The 17,965-nt window shown below is 34.4% G+C and overlaps 1 long non-coding RNA gene across 1 annotated transcript; it reads right to left on the bottom strand.

Moving 5' to 3' along the window:
* Positions 1–5,535: 5,535 nt before the first annotated feature.
* Positions 5,536–11,775, bottom strand: LOC120210204. Its single transcript, XR_005524480.1, has 3 exons — positions 11,713–11,775; positions 11,380–11,511; positions 5,536–5,546 (listed from the first exon to the last, which is right to left on the bottom strand). It is a non-coding gene; the product is annotated as an uncharacterized LOC120210204 (long non-coding RNA).
* Positions 11,776–17,965: the final 6,190 nt, after the last annotated feature.

Genomic DNA, 17,965 nt, shown 5'->3' with positions numbered 1-17,965 from the left:
TTTTTGAATTGTACTATGTGAGCTTCTCTCGTCAAATCGAAGAAGAAGACTTTTTTCCTTTACAGAAGTAAGCTACAGGGAGAAGGGTATTTTAGCCAACAAAGATTGGAATAAATAAATACCTAAGGGAGATGCGGGAATAACATTCCCAGTAAAACATAACAAAAAAATTACTGTTGGTATTAAACTTTTACCATCACTTGGGAATGTGGCCATCGTGGGAAACAAATACATGGAAAAAAAAGATTCCTCCCAGGAATGCAAAAATCCTTGAACCAAACGCCCCTAAAAGACATGCGCACACTTGATTTTTAATTAATAATTTAAAATCACCAATATACTACCAATATAGATATATATACACCAATATAACAAGTAGTATGCATACGATATGAAGTAAAACATATATATAAATATTATGAGACATATACGCAGGATGCAAAACCGTATATAACATATATATATAAAGAGAGAGGGGGGAACTACCGCGGTGCGGCGCCTAAAAACGGCTAAAAAATGGCGTCACTGGTTATGTTATATCATTTAACCGGAAATATTATCAAGTATAATAACATATTAGGTAACGCTTATATAATGTAATAGGAAGCGCTTACATTGACCTATTTTCTAAGTAAACAGTATATTTATACTGGTAATATTGCAAATTTACCTATTACATTATAATTATCGGTTTCGATGTTTTTTGAATCGATACAATTTTCAATGTATCGACACTTTATGCATGCACCTCATTGAGCATTCATTCTGGAAAAAAGTATCGACACAAACTTAAAAAGTGTCGATACATTATTTAGACCTATTTTCTCATAAAACCGGTATATTTCTATTGGATACATTGTAAATTTACCTATCACATTGTAATTATCGGTTTCGATGTTTGTGGGATCGATACTTTTAATAAATCTATCGATATTTTATGCGTGCACCTCGTTTGGCATTCATTATGGACAAAAAGTATCGACACAAATTTAAATGGTGTCGATACTTTATGCTGACCTATTTTCTTATAAAATCGGTATATTTATACCAGTTACATTGTAAATTTACCTATTATATTATAATTATCGGTTTCGATGTTATTGGATCGATACTTTTAATAAATGTATCAACACTTTATATTCTGGACAATAAGTATCGACACAAATTAAAAAAGTGTCGATACATTATGTTGACATGTTTTCTAATTAACCGGTATACTTATACCGGTTACATTGTTAATTTATCTATTACATTATAATTATTGGTTTCGATATTTTTGGGGTCGATACTTTTAGAAAATATATCGACACCTATTTAGCTAGTTATTGTACATACCTAAATATGTCCTGTGAATTTAATGTTGTACCCACCCTTCAACTACCAATACCACATCCTATTGAAAGCACGACTGAAACATGTTCAATGAATATTTACTTACATTTCCATCAACTCCGGGACCACTGAACTTGCACAACAAAATTTTTGTCATGGATCATACTGATGCAGACAATGTTAAGCCAACTGAGAATGTCATGAACAATTTTTCCACCCATTGACTTCATTTTTCCATCATATATCATTTTACGCAAATCAAATCAAATACTTGTTACATGAACTTTATTCAATATACAAATATAGATAACTACTCTTGTGATAAAACGATTTTTTTCAAAAGAATTTGAATGGCCACTACAAAATGTGTTGGCACATTTATACAACCTAAAATATAATTTTCTACCTATAATATTATATATAGGTATCCATATTTATTTTCTATCTATAATATTATATAATCGGTCTCAAATCATATTTATTTTCTATCTCCAAGTATCAGCACATTTATACAACATATAATATCATAGTCTACCTATAATATTTAATAAAAGTATCAATATTTATATTTTATCTAGAATATCACTTTCTACCTGTAATCGGTCCCAAATGTTTCTTTACTCCAAAACCCCAAACAACACATAAAAATCCTATTTTTGATTACTGTAATAATAAAAAACTAGGGTTTTGACAACGTACTTTTCGATTCGACTACAGCAACAAACAAATAAACTTTGGTTTAGAAACGCCTTCTGAAATGCAGCAAAAATTACACTTCGATTTGAAAAAATCATCCGTTCTATATATTTTCAGAGATATTTAACTATGCCTTTATATTTTCACCGGATATGTTATTTATATTTAATCGACACAACTATAAAAGTGTCGATACTTTTATGTCAGGTATCGATACTTTCAATAGTATAATTACCTATTTCTTTGAAAGTATCGATAATTTATTACGCGTACTTATTAAAGTATAAACACTTTAAATATATCCGGTAGCGCTTTACCGGTTTTGTCATTACGAGACCGGTTTTGTCATATTTTTACATGTTATATCGTTGTGGACCGATACATTGTTATAAAGTATCGACACTTTATAGGCGCTAAAACTATTTCTCTTTAAATTCACAAAGTGTCGATACTTATATTAAAGTATCGACATTTAAATATATTCGGTCGCTCTATATGATTTTGTCCTTTAGAGACCGGTTTTATTATATTTTTACATGTTATATCGTTTTGGATCGATACATTGTTATAAAGTATCGACACTTTATGGGCGCTAAAACTGTTTCTCTTTTAAATTCACAAAGTGTCGATACTTATATTAAAGTATCACACTTTCAATATATCGGTTGCTCTATACCGGTTTTGTCCTTTAGATATCAGTTTTGTCATATTTTTATCTGTTATATCGTTGTGGATCAATACATTGTTATAAAGTATCGACACTTTATAGGAGCTAAAACTGTTTCTCTTTTAAATTCACAAAGTATCGATACTTATATTAAAGTATCGACACTTTCAATATATCTGGTACGTTTTATCAGTTTTGTCTTTTCGAGACCGGTTTTGTCATATTTTTACCTGTTATATTGATGTGGATCGATACAGTTTTATAAAGTATCGACACTTTATAGGCTTTAAAACTGCTTCTCTTTTAAATTCACAAAGTGTCGATACTTATATTAAAGTATCGACACTTTCAATATACCCGATACCACTTTACCGTTTTTTTTCTTTTCGAGATCGTTTTGTCATATTTTTACCAATTATATTAATGTGGATCGATACAGTTTTATAAAGTATTGACATAAACCGCCAAGCTAAGTTTGTCGGTTGTCAAATTTGTTAATATTTCTTCATGATTTAGACCTACTACATTATTATTACTCAACATTTTTTAACGTTAAACCAAATTTATTAAATATTTTTTAATGTATCCAGTAACGCTATATATAATCCGCCTTTAGAGACAATCTCTTAATATATAACATAAAGGCATATTTACTCATACATGAAATAAATATAAGACACGATACCCAACGTGAGTCAATCAGCAAGTTTATCACCCTAATTAAGGGATTTTGACATTAAATATAGGGCACAATAACGAACACAAGCCTATCACTAGAGTTAAAGGGTTCTGACACTAAATACAAGGATTTGAAGAGAAACAGTGGCAAAATCATGGATCTCAACGAGCAAATTTAAGCTTAAATCAAACATGCATGGAAGGCTATTTTCCCAATAAATCACCATTTCCCTCTTTATTTCCTTGTCAAACATATTTTCATCTTTATTTTCCGATCAAACACCCTTTGTAGAAAGTCACGTCCATGCACCGCGCCTTACGCTAATGTGGCACCACGTGGGGTAAGACGTGACTCATGCACTGCGCCTTATGCTGACATGGCGACACGCTGGGTAAGGTGCAATGCATGGGCTGCGCCTTTGCCTTAAATTCGCCCCCCACCCGTTCAATCCCTCATCCCTCCCTATAAATACCTTCATTCTCAATCATTTTTAACACACCAAATCCAAATCCTCTTAACTTCTCTCAATACTCTTAAATTCTCTCATAGCTCTTTAAGGTATATTTTATTATATTTAATATTTTGTTAGTATTTTATTTAATTATTTATATTTTTAATAAATTTTTTAATAATTTTTTTTGCATTTATAAAATGGAAGGTGGTCTGCTTCGTTTGGATGAAATCATATATCTCGACATTTTGCTGATACGGTAACATTTTTACATTTTAATTTAATTTAAATTATTAGTAATAATTTATTTATTTAATGCATGATTATTAGTTTATAAATTAATTTTTGTAATTATTAATATTTTTAGGAGAGCGACCGTATATTAGATCCTTTTATCCGGAACCTTAAGTTAGCGATACCGACCTGTGTCTGACCGTATTTAGTCGAGGCTGGATTTGGTCACATAGTTAGATATGAAGGTCATTGTAGGATAGAACCAAACCTGGTTTCTGCATTAGTGGAGCGGTGATGCCGGAGACTTACACATTCCATCTTCGTACGGAGAGTGAACGATTACGCTTGAGGATGTTTTCATGCTCTTGTTGCTTTCGGTGGATGGGAATGTGATTTCTAGGATGACGCACTGTAATTGGACTACTTTGTGCCAGGATTATCTAGGAGGTGTCCGTGAAATTTTAATGGTGGTCGGATACCATTAAAATGGTTAGATACAAATTTTTAGAATTTGAGTGAGGACGCCTCAGAGGATCAAGTTAAAAAGTATGCATGGGCATGCATACTGCAACTGATAGGAGGGTTGTTGATGCTGGAAAAATCACACAACCAAGTTCACTGTATGTGGTTGCGGCATCTTGGCGATTTTTATTTGGTCGGATCACTTAGTTGGGGCTCGGTAGTTTTGGCATTCCTGTATAGGGAGATATGTCGAGCGAGTGACTACAGGAAAATGTTATCGGCGGATGTCTCCTTTTGCTGTAGTCTTGGGCATGCTATCGTTTACCCATTTTATGTCCTGTTGTGAAGAACCATTCATATTTCTGTTACTATTGAGGTAATTACAAAACTGATTTTGTATATTAATCATTTTATCCAGTGTATAATAAAAATTATTTTCTTGAATATGTGGTCTATTGACAGGAAAAATCATCGGGATCTATCTGATGAATTATAAATAATCATGTTACTAATCGATCAAAAGGTTGGCACAGAGGTTTGTATTTTAATGTTTGAAAATATATTTTTTACTATAGTTTTATAATTAGATTATTATTTTGATAAGAATTATATATATTTGTTTTAGTTTGAATGGGCTCCTTATTGTAATAATGATATGAGGATGTGCATCCACCTATGTTAAGGGGCCCATCAGATGTTTGGATGGCAGTGGTCTCTCTGATCTATTATGTGATTGTCGAGTGGCACCCCACTGATCGCGTGCTATAGCAATTTGGTTTTGTACAACCAATTCCGGAAGCATATCAAAATATGGACCAGTTGCATAACACAGATCGACGCGGCAAGACGGATATAGATTGGCTGGTGGAGCATTATGAGTGGGTCATGATGTGGGAGGATCGACATCAATGCATTCCCCATAGAGAGACCATTTATTTTGACGGTTGCATATGGTTATTATGAGTGGTTCAACAGTAACGGAAAATCGTTTCTGCTTTCCAAGAAGGAACATTCATTGACGGAACCTTCACAACAACCACCGGAACCTTCACAACAACCACCGTCTGTAGCGACTTACACCCCACAACCATATCTGATGCCGCTACCGTCTTTCCCTTACCAGATGCCGCCACCGGCACCGTCACAGAGTTACCCTTCTAGAGGATATTATGGTTTTATGTTTGTAGATCTGACTTGGGGTTCATATATTGGTTATTTGGCGGGTGAAGCTTTATCACCGATGATGCCGCACAGACATCTCCTTACAGTTTTCTCACTCATCGATGTCTGTGTTTTCTGAGTTTTTCCAGTTTTCTATGAGCGGTAGGTTAGTCAGTTATACACCTCCAGGGTCCTTATTCTATGGAGGTTCTACATCGTCATTAGTTCCTCATCAACAAAATGTATCTTCTCATGATGATGATGATGACGACAACGATGATGGTGATGATGATGACGACGACGATGATGGTGATGATGATGACAGTAAAGAGTCAAAACTAGTTATACGAAGAAATCCTCCTCGAGGCAGACAGCCACCGCCCTGCGAACACATTCACCGCAGACATCGATAGTTTTTTATATTTTATTATATTTGTATTGGCTTGTTTATTGGACTTTCTTTATTGTAATTTTTTTATTATTTACTATTTAATACTTAATTTATTTTGTTAATTTTGTTGGACTATTTGTTAATTTATTTTGTTAATTTTGTTTATTACCATTTAATATCAGTTATTGTAATTTTTTATTATTTACCATTTAATACTTATTGTAAGTTTGTTGTATTTAAAATTATATTCAAATACCAAATTCCTATTACTTTGATAAAATTTAATAATTGTGTTCGATAACTTTCTTAAGTTTGTCACTTATTATCTATTTTTTAATTAATCAGTGGTTATCAAATGAAATTAACTTTAAGTAAATGTAAATTAAACTACAAGAATTATTATTTGATAAACAACAACTACATCAGTTCTTCATCAATGGTTACTTGATGACAAAAGAAGTGGACATGTTCTTTTAGTGTGTCTTGGGTTTCTACAATGCCCGTATTTTTTTCGTGTCTAGATGTTTCTCGAATATCCATATCACGATGAATTTGAGTGGATTTTGGCCGACCACGGTCCCTCAATAAAGCCAGATCTGGTACAATCGGAACCAAATTCTGAACCTCATTAGGGTCTTTATCATTACTTATGAGGGAAACTCAAATTCGTATACCTTAAACACTTATGATAGTAGGTATACGGGATCCACAAAACAGTTATAGTCTTGACGGGTATACGAGCAAGCTGCTATCACATGAAAGCATGGATACTTCAGAGCTTGAAAAAACCTGCAGTCGCACCATCTGTCCCGTAGATTTACTTTTAATGACACAACTTCAATCACTTGAAGAGGTCGCGGCAACTCTGTGACACGAAACAATTCATGTGTTCTAGAGAAGCTTGTTACAGACATTCCATTTGATGATTCAATTTTTTTTGTAGATCTGTAACTAATCTAGGGTGATATACATGACCGCCTTGCATCCATGTTTGAGCTTGTCCCCCGAGCATCGCAAAAAGCACCCCAAAACGAAAATATATAGTTTTTACCAAAGCCACTACAGGTAAGTGACGTGCACCCTTTAAGGTCGAATTGATTGCCTCAGCCAAGTTGGTTGTCATGTGTCCATATCGATATCCACCATCATATGCATTTGTCCATATTTCTTTATTGATGAGGCTGATGTAATCGTATCCTTCCTCGTTCTTCGCCCAAAAATCTTGAAGCATGGATTCAAATATTTGAGGTAGTAGTTCGTAACCTGAGCATAAAATGTAGAACTTACTAACTTTATTTCTTTAAAAAATGAAAATGATCGAAAGAAAAAAAAAACTACAGCAGTTTCACTTACCCATGCGCACAAGCAATTGAAGCTCATCATTCTTCTTGAACCTTCCATGGTAGTTCGTAGCAATGTGTCAGATACAATATCTATGTTGGATAAAGGATGGTTGCCACATTGGACCCAAAGACTCCATTGCTACTTTAATCCCAGCTTCACGATCTGAAATGACACATATTTTTTCCCTCGTGATAACATGTGAATATAAGTTTCGGAGGAAAAAGCCCAATAATTTGTATCTTCTCCTTCAACAATAGCAAAAGCAACTAGAAAAATGTTGCGATTACCATCTTGGGCAACTGCCAATAGTAAAACTTGCTTGTATTTTCCATACAAGAAAGTTTCGTCGATCTGGACCACAGGCTTGCAGTATTTGACAACATTAATGCATTGTGGGTAAGTCCAAAAACCCCGTAGAATTGGCATTGATCGTAAAGAACTTGACCATTATGGTATGCATGGCAGGTTTCAAACTCCACAATTGTACCATGATTCAACCTCCGTAACACCCTAAACCAATTTGGAAGTTCATTGTAAGATGCATCCATTCGCCGTGAAGTTTTTTAATGGCATTCTGCTTTGCCTTCCATGCTTTTTTGTATGAGACGAAATACCTATACAACGATTGTATGGCTGAAATCAACACAGCAATAGCTATATGGGAGCTTGCTTTTACCATGGGCATGATGGCTTGGCAGATCACTTCAGAGTCCAAGTTGGGATGGTATTGATTGATCCTTCCAGCACAACATGTGTGAAGATCGTTGTATACCGTTAGTTCTCATATATTGTTTTTCCTCTTCCTCTTCGATACACGAACCATCCAATTACATCCGTTTTCACGTCAGACACAGTGGCATACATACTTTTATGTCGTAGAGCGGTCGACTATAGATTGAACATAATTACGGATATTGTAATTTTTTATAGCCATCATCGTTTCTTCTTTGCTATCGTTTCTTCTTTGCTTGAAAACTCCATGCCTAAAGATAACTCACCATTATTTGCAGATGAGTAAAATCCATAGTCATCGAGATTAGGTATATCCACAATTTTTGCCTCGTACATTACATCATAGTCAGCTTCATACATGTGTGTTGGAGGTTCAGTTTGTGCCACATTTGTGGGAACTTCATCTACATCATCATCATCATCAGATTTGAATTGTGGTGATTCTGGGTGAATGAATAGTCTAGTCTCAGCACCATCTACACCTAGCTCACGAAGTGGTTCTTCTGGTGGAGATGATGATTCCTCCATGCTCTCCACATTTAGGTCGAAGAACCTACTACTTCCATGCCTTCCCCTTGAATTAGAAGGCATATCGACATTGAGATCGAAAATACTCGCAGTAGAATGCCTCTCCCTGGAGCTTGAAGCCATCGTGTCAAATGGACACTGCACAGATTGTTGCGTCGAGGGCATCTCCATATTAAGGTCAAAGAAATTGGCAGATGAATGTCTTCCCCTTGAACTGGACACAATGTTGCCATATAGATTGTTCGTGGACCCACATCGGTATAGATCGTAAGGAGTTGCTGATGAATATCTCCCCATTGAAGTTGATGGGACTGCACCATGATGCGAATTTCCTATTATGACATTAGAATCATTACACATTACTGTAGTCAGGCTATCAACTTCATCAGCTTGTTTAGCCAGCCTATAGTGGGAGCTTAATGATAGACCCCGAACAACACGCACTTCAACAAACTTTGCATACATCTCCGTATCGGCGTCTGAATAATGATTTTGAGAATCAACCATAATTTCAATATCATCATTGTTCGATAGTTTGAACGCTGTATAAGTTAACGGAAACAATGATGTTGGAAATCTGTACTAAAGCGACGACATTCTTCTAGTGCTTTCAAATGAACCTTCCTTGAAATCTTCGTTATCATCTCCTCAAGAGTTATGTTTCTCTTGAAGGATATTTTAACATAATGATTTGATACGAAAACAACGCCGGTTTCATCTTCCCGAATTTCTCAATCATAATAAACAATAGTTGAAATTCGCGTCATTCTTAGAGTTTGAAAGTGAGACAATCTTATATCTGGAAAAAAACCTTAAACAAGCCTAATTAAATAAATAATATATGAATTAAAATATAACGCAATAAAATTTTTACACATAAACGTAAATAATTTAAATAATATAATTTTATATTATTACCGTATCGGCAAAAATATTTCAACGAATGCTCTTGCTTTCCAATTTTACAACCACAAAAATTAATTGAAAACAATTAATACAATATTTTTTCAAATAATCATATATAATTATAAAAAATATTATAAAAAATTACCTTACAACGAAAGATCGAACGAACTTCTGAATCAAAGATAAGAGGATTGTCGGGTGATATTTAGGGGTTGAGAGGATTACTGTTTGATGTATTCGGTTGAGAGGTTGTTGTGTGGAAGTTTACGGGGGAGAGGGGTATTTATAGCCGAGAGGAAACGCTTCAAAGCCGAGAAGTGCGGATATAATTATACAAGACGCGACTCATGCACCGCGCGATTCTGACTCGTGTCATAATTGTAGGAAGGCGCGGCCCATGCATCATGCCTTACCCAGTGTGTCACTATGTCAGCATAAGGCGCAGTGCATGGGTCGCGCCTTACGCCAGGTGGCGCCACATCAGCATAAGGCGCGGTGCATGAGCCGCGTCTTTCTACAAATGGTGTTGGATCGGGAAATAAAGATGGAAGGGTGTCTGACATGAAAATAAAGTTTAAAATTGTGATTTATTGGGAAAATTGCCTGCGTAGAAGGGTTTAAATAAAAGAGGAAACAAGATGTAAAGCTCTACTAAATATATACAGAAAGAGTAATAGATTAAATATAAAAGTACTTGACACAAAATAATAATAAAAATATGAAAATGGATTTCACATGAGAATCTTCCACAAAACAACTAACAGTGGTGGTGAAAATGTAAGAAATCAGAATAGAAAGTCCAAATAGAAAATCAAAATAATTGTTTTTGTAAAGTAAAAGGTAGAACTAGAATGAACGTTGGAAAAACTCAAAGGATCAAAGGATGGTTTAACCTTGGTTATTTAAAAACACGATGGCCCTTAATGGCACTTTATTGATACTATAAAAATTAAGAAAATTGAACTCATTTCATTTGCCTTAAAAATGACTAATGTAATAAAATAATCCTAACGTTTGATAATAGTGTCAAACTTATTCATATTATTATTTTTGAACATTTGACCACTGAACTTTTAATTTGGGTCAAAAATCACTTTTGATGAATGGAAATCGTAAGTCAACTGATGGTCAACGCCAGATGTAGACGGAGCAAGCACACATAGACGTGGAAACTAACGTGACATATCCATGTCAGAGATATGATGATGTGGCTCTTCTACGTCAGAACTTTTAAAAATAAAATAAATAGTTTTATGATCAATATTTTTTATACTTGTCATTCTCTGAGTGGTGTTTGTTTAAAGTAGCTATTAAAAGGGTAAATACAAGGGAGAGGAATCAAACCTGAGCAAAGTCTATAAAATGACACAACCTTTGCCACTAGACCAAACTCTTTATTTGGTTTAATAATAAACTAAATAATATTTAATAGATATACTATTTAAATTTAATGAAAAAATTTAAAACACTTGTTTAAACTTTTGCATATACCATGAATGAACCACATTCACAACACACTATGAGTATGTCTATATTACTCGAATTCAAGTGCAAATATTAGATACGAGTATATGACTATTCTTTTTTTTTAAACAAGTTTTTCCATATCCAAATAAGTTTCATGGGGTACTCTGAAACAATAACAAAGTTGGACCAACTATCTATGCATTCAATGTCAGAAATCAAAGTCTACTGGAGTCGGTACATACGAGAACAATAGTGATGAACACATATATTGTAGAAATTCATTCTACATACAGCTAATAAAAAAGGAAAAAACAAATCTTTACGAAAACATTTCATGAAAAAATCCAGAATTTCATGATACCCGGTTTAAATTGTATAAGACTTTCATTAATTAAATGTGCAAAAGATACATAAGCACTCTGCCTAACATCTCAAGATTTTCTGTATTTATCGATATATCCCTGCAAACAGAAAAAATAATGTCAATTTTATGAATGAATTACATTAAAAAATATATATAACACTAATAGACACTTGATAGAGAAAAGCAATATTCACACTTTGGGTTCTAGTTTAGTTGGATGAAGGGGATTGGTAGAAGAAACAGAGCATTTATTTTATAGAACGCGCACAGAATAGTGCCTCTGGAATCAAAGACTCACCTCAACAAGTCTTGTTATTTTTGGTTGGGCTGAAGAAAGATATTACCGGTGGATATGCTACATTCAAGAGTGATGGACCTGGATTAGAGAAAGAAAATGTAAGAGACATCTCTCCTGCATTGGTGGAATCAATGCTATCACGAACAGCGTCATACTGGCTTTGCGGAGATGATAAGCCAGAGGTGACAAAAAAGGATGGCCGAAAGGGTACTTAAGGTTCCCAATCATCTGAAGAAATTTTTATTCTACATTCAGAAAAGTGCAATGGATGATCCATGGCAATATCATTTACAAGAAAGTTTTCTGGTTTAGAATTAGTGAAGGGGGAACCGACTTGCAGCAAACAAGATAACCTTGAAGTACAACGCTCACTGTCATTGTCCAACATCTTTTGAGCACAAAGAGAGCATGCACTTGATCAATAGCTTAAATTTAATGGAAAAAATTAAAAACACTTGTTTATACTTTCCCCTCTTCTCCTCCTACTTGGCTTTGGCTTCTTCGCCTCCTACTTGGCAGGTTGTGAAGGCGTCTTCGCCTCTGGAACCTCAATGTCATCACCACCACCATGTGAAAGCTTTACCCTCAACAAAACACCCAAAGCTTGCATAACTCTCTGATCTTTCAAATGTTCATTCAATTTGCTAGGATTCCTCTGAATTTCCTGCATCGCTTTAACAAAATTTGGCTGCTGTAAAAACACCCTAGTATTCGGATCTGTCGTTAATTTAGCTCATATCTCCGGCCCCTGAAAAGCGTCACCGAATGGTTTCGAGAAGTCCAAGCCGTATCCGCCGATTGAGCATCAGCCAAGCCAAATTTCAATGCTTCATTATTAGTAGAGGGGTCACGTAACCCTAAACCCAATCTATTTTGGGAATATTGGAGATTGAGAAGATGAGATTATGAGAAGAGGTGAAAGTATAAACACATGTTTTAATTTTTTTCATTAAATTTAAATAGAGTATCTATTAAATATTATTTAATTCATTATTTAACCAAATAAGAAAATTGGTCAAGTGACAAAGATTGTGTCATTCTATAGCTTTTGCCCAAATTCGATTCCTTTCCCTTGTGTTTCCCTTTTCAATAGCTACTTTAAAAAAAACCACTAATAAGAGAGTGACACATATCATTCTCTGATTAGTTATAAATAATCAAATATAAATAATATTATTCATAAAATTATTTCTTTTATTTTTAAAATTATGATGTGGCAGAGAAACGTCATTATATCTCCGATATGGACGTGTCACATGAACATGTCACATTAGCTTCCACGTCCATGTGTGGTTGCTCTGTCTGCATCTGGCATTGACCGTTAGTTGACTGACTGTTTCTATCCATTAAGGGTGATTTTTGACCCAAAATTAAACATTCAGTGGTCAAATGTTCCAAAAAAAATAATACGGGTAAGTTTGACACTACTATCAAACGTTAGAGTTATTTTGTTACATTATGCCTAAAAAATTTGGATCAAAACCTTTGTTCTAAAATACTCTGAAAATCTCTTGATGTTGTTTGTGTGTTCTTCCTTTTCTAGGTAAGAACCTAGTTTCTAGTCGAACCTCATCGCGTCAGTTGCCGTGGAAGCAATGTTGGCCACCATTTTCAGCAGGGAAGATAGGTAAAAAAAGTTTTTTTGATCCTCAGTTTTCCCTCATTTCAGATCTACCTTTGGACTTCCTCGGAGACCCTCAAAGTTGGTAGGATCTGAAGAGCTCCATTCGAAATGTCTCTTAAGTCCTAGGGTTCTTCATCCAACTAAGGTAAACTCCATTCCCTCTTATTTCTATTTCGATTCTAATCTCTACGCATACAACACGATAAACTCTAAGAAAAAATAAAAATGGAGGCCAAAAATACCTAAAAGAATTTTTTGTTTCTCTGATTACTTTTGAATCGAATAAGAGATTTTTTTCTCTCTGTATTGCTCAGAAGAACCCTAATTACATCTTATTTTTTAGAAAATGAGGGAGAGACCTTTCTCTTTTTTTGGAAATAAAAAAGCTCCCTCTTTTACAATTGTATTTACAAATTATATAGAGAATTTCCATGGTGTTTGCATGCAAGGCAGCATGAGTAGTTGGTTTCTAGGCATGTCAAGCGTTGGTGGCAACAATTGGGGTAGAGATGGCAGCAACACTTGGGGCATCTAATGCCCCAGATATTAAGGGATCTTTGTTTTTTAACTTTTTCTTTCTTTTTTTGTACTTTTTATAATAATAATAAATAATAATTTATTAGCAAATATTTTTTGAGATACAAATGGTGATTATAAACGTGATAAGAAAGCCGCAGAGAGAAATTATTGATGTTTTTAAAAAAGTGGAGATAAACTTACCTCTCCTCGAGTGGTTCGAAAAGTGTCAAGTTATGTCAGATTCTTAAAAGATCTCTACACAAACAAAAGGAGGATTACTGACAATGAGAAGGTCAACTTAGGTGAAAACGTGTCGGCTGCCATTCAATATAAGCTTTCATCTAAGGACAAGGATCAAGGTATGTTTGCGATACCTTGTAAAATTGGTAAGGTAGGAATAAAGCGTGCTATATGCGATATTGGTGCTTCTATAAATGTTATGTGCTTTTGTTTACAACTTACTTAATGTCGAGTCTTTGAAGGAACATGTGTGACAATCCAGTTCGTCGATAGATCCGTCATTTATCCCGAAGTAGTTCTTGAAAATGTGTTGGTAAAGGTAAACAAATTTTTTTCCGGTAGATTTCTATGTCATCGACATGGAAAATGATCGAACCAACACTTCCTCCGAATTCTACTAGGCCGACCTTTTCTAAGCATGACACATACCAAAATCGACGTTAGGAGTAAAATTCTTACCATGAAATTCGACGATGAGGTTGTTAAATTTGACGTTTACATGACGATGAAGTATCCAAATATTGTTGCGAACATTAGTTTCGTTGATATTTATGAGCCTTTAGTAGATGACTTTGTGGAAACTAACTTATTTGATGATTTGTGCAGGAAATTGAAGGATAAAGACGACAAACTCAAAGAGTTGAAAAATATTTCCTTTGTTAATTCAGTTTTGCGTTTAACTCATTCAAAAACTAAATCGTTACCTTCTATTTTGCAGGCACCAAAAATAGAGTTGAAATCATTGTCGGAACGTTTGAAGAACTCCTTTTTTGCGAAGACGATGTATTGTCAGCTATTATTTTGGACAAGATTTTAAAACTGGGAAAGATCTAAAGAAATGCTTATGAGAATGTTCAAATCTACAAGGACAAAATGAAGGAACATTGTGATCGTAGAATTTCTCATAAAAATTTTCTTAGTTGGAAAAAACTTATGAAAATGAAATGTTTCTCGCAAAATCTATAGACTAAATCAGATCGTCAAACTAAATGATGTTAAACAAAGCGTTATAATTGTAGACAACCCATTTTTTATTCTTTTCGTTTGTTTAATTTTTATTTAATTTAATTTAATTTAATTTGTTTATTTTTGTTGTGCATTTATTTTATTTTTCTTTGAATTTTCAGGTACTCAAATATTTTTTATCCAATTTAAATGAACAAATATGGAGCTGGTTACAGAATTTTTAATTGAGCATGAGAAGCATTTTTTTAATTTTTAAAGGAATACCATCGAGCGATTTCAAAACCCTTCTCCGTAGCAATGAAACGTGTGTTTCATTACAGGGTGCAGGTTAGCAGAACCCACACCAAGCAATCAAAATTTGTGCACATTCGCCTACTCCAAATCTTAATTTTGCTGCTAAACTTAATTTGGGCCCCACGCATTTATCTTCTGAAATTTAATTTGCTTCATCTACTTATCCAAACTCCAATGTTTACCCCACCAATTCCAAAAACACCTGGGCCTCACGCATCTATCTCTTTTCAACCAACCAAAACCCCCCCGCAAATTTAAACTTCGCCTTTTTCTATATTTATTTTTAGGGTAAAGTATAGTAATGGTCACTGAACTATTCTAAATCTTTCATTTAGGTCCATAACTTTTAAAACTTGCAATACAGTCTTCCAACATTTAGTCCATTTGCAATATGATCCCCGCCATTGCACTGTCATTAGTACGTTTGCAATATGGTCACTAAACTTTTCAGGCGCTTACATTTAGGTCCCTCAACTTTTAAAACTTGCAACACAATCCTTAATTTCATTCTAAACCCCAAATTCCTTTTCGATCTCGAATTTCCTTTTTCCCTTCTATCTTCTCATTTCCAGCATAACTTTTCAGTCGGGGATGCATGGGAAATTCTAATCTAACTTTGAATTATGTGGAGGTGTTGACTTGAATAAGGATCTATTGAGAGAAGACCAAACCAAGGGACTATCGGGACCATCAATGATTCAAGGTGTAATGTTAGATATATGTCATCTAAGGTGAAGCATAGATGTTCGATGAAATGCTTGTGAGAAAAAAAAATGGGATTTGAAATGCAAGTTGACAAATACTACTAAGATGAACTAAGTATCATTGTTAAAAGTCACCAACAAAGCTGGAATTATTTTGTATAAATGGCATATAATAATTTCTTCGTTTGATCATTGTGGTTAAAGATTTTCCAACAGATGATCAAATATAATGAAATCACAAACAGCGCATTCACCTCTTAGTCTCTTTCCCCCACATTCACTCTCGTTTGGTTTTTGTTCTTCAATTTTCCGCCATCTAAAATTGTAAACCCAAGCAGTGCTATGTCTTTCAGCTTTTTATTTACAAAGAAAAAATGAAGGAAGAATTGTTGGAATGCAACACTGATTGCGTTTATTTCTTAGCCTCTCCCCTCGCTTGCAAGAAGGTATTTATTTTCTCTTTTGGGCTATCCAGAAGTAAGATTTTTCTCTTTCGCACTTTCCCATTTTCAGCTCGCATTGTGTGTTTTGTTGAAATTTTCATGTTTCTGGAACTGCATGTCAATGATCTGGATATTCAGTGTTAGTTTTGAACCAAAACCATCTAATTTTCTTTCTTTCTTTCTTCTTAATCAAATTTTTAGTACTCCTTATGAAAGATATTTAGTCCATCAGAATAGAAGTGAAAGAGGGTCATAGGCTAAATTTTTTTGATCTTCTTGTTTGGTTTTTCTTTAAATCAGGGAATTGGTTGTGAGTATCGACATAGTGAAATTGCCAGGCTCAATTCGAGAGATTGTTGGTACTAATTTACTGGGAATTGTATTGATCTGACGTATGGTCGAGCTTGTAATCTTTTTAATAAGTTCATGTTGATTATGTGACTGATATATCGTGAAAGAATTGAATTTTTTTAAATGTTTTGGATATTTTACAGTTGAATTGTATTGAATTATAGCTTTAGAAGACAATTCTGCATGCACGCAACTCGAAAGGCATCATGACAGGGTAGTATATTTGGAGCAGCTACTTGACCTTGTCATGATACCTTTCAAGTTGCGAAAGAGATTGAGAGGTGAATGCGTTGTTTGGGATTTCATTATATTTGATCATTTGTTGGAAAATCTTTAACCACAAGGATTAAATGAAGAAATTATTATATGCCATTTATACAAAATAATTCCAGCTTTGTTGGTGACTTTCAACAATGATACTTAGTTCATCTTAGTAGTATTTGTAAACTCTGCATTTCTAACCCCATTTTTTCTCACAAGCATTTATTGAACATCTATGCTTCACCTGAGATGACATGTATCTAACATTACCTTGAATCGTTGATGGTCCCGATAGTCCCTTGGTCGGGTCTTCTCTCAATGGATCCTTATTCAAGTTAACACCTCCACATAATTCAAAGTTAGATTAGAATTTCCCATGCATCCCCAACTGAAAAAGTTACACTGGAAATTAGAAGAGAGAAGTGAAAAAAGAAATTTGAGATCGAAAAGGAATTTGGGATTTAGAATGAAATTGAGGAATGTGTTGCAAGTTTTAAAAGTTAGGGGACCTAAATGCAAGCGTCTGAAAAGTTCAGTGACCATATTGCAAACGTACTAACGACAATGTAACGACGGGGACCGTATTGCAAATGGACTAAATGTTGGAGGACTGTATTAAAAGTTTTAAAAGTTGGGGGACTTAAATGAAAGCTTTAGAAAAGTTCAATGACCATTACTATACTTTACCCTTATTTTTAATAAACCCCACCCCACGTGCTCAAAAATACTAACCCTTTTTTGTTTTGTTTTTCCTACAACTCGACTTCACTATTTCTTTCCTTTGATCTTCAACACCCAGCCGCACGTCACAATGACACCAAATCGCCTCCATTCGACATTCACCCAGACTT

The sequence above is a fragment of the Hibiscus syriacus genome, unplaced genomic scaffold (assembly GCF_006381635.1).
Source record: "Hibiscus syriacus cultivar Baekdansim isolate YM2019G1 unplaced genomic scaffold, ASM638163v2 tig00109919_pilon, whole genome shotgun sequence".
NCBI classification, from domain to species: Eukaryota; Viridiplantae; Streptophyta; class Magnoliopsida; order Malvales; family Malvaceae; genus Hibiscus; species Hibiscus syriacus.
Note: the sequence above shows the minus strand (reverse complement) of the source record. Positions and strands in the feature narration are given on the sequence as shown.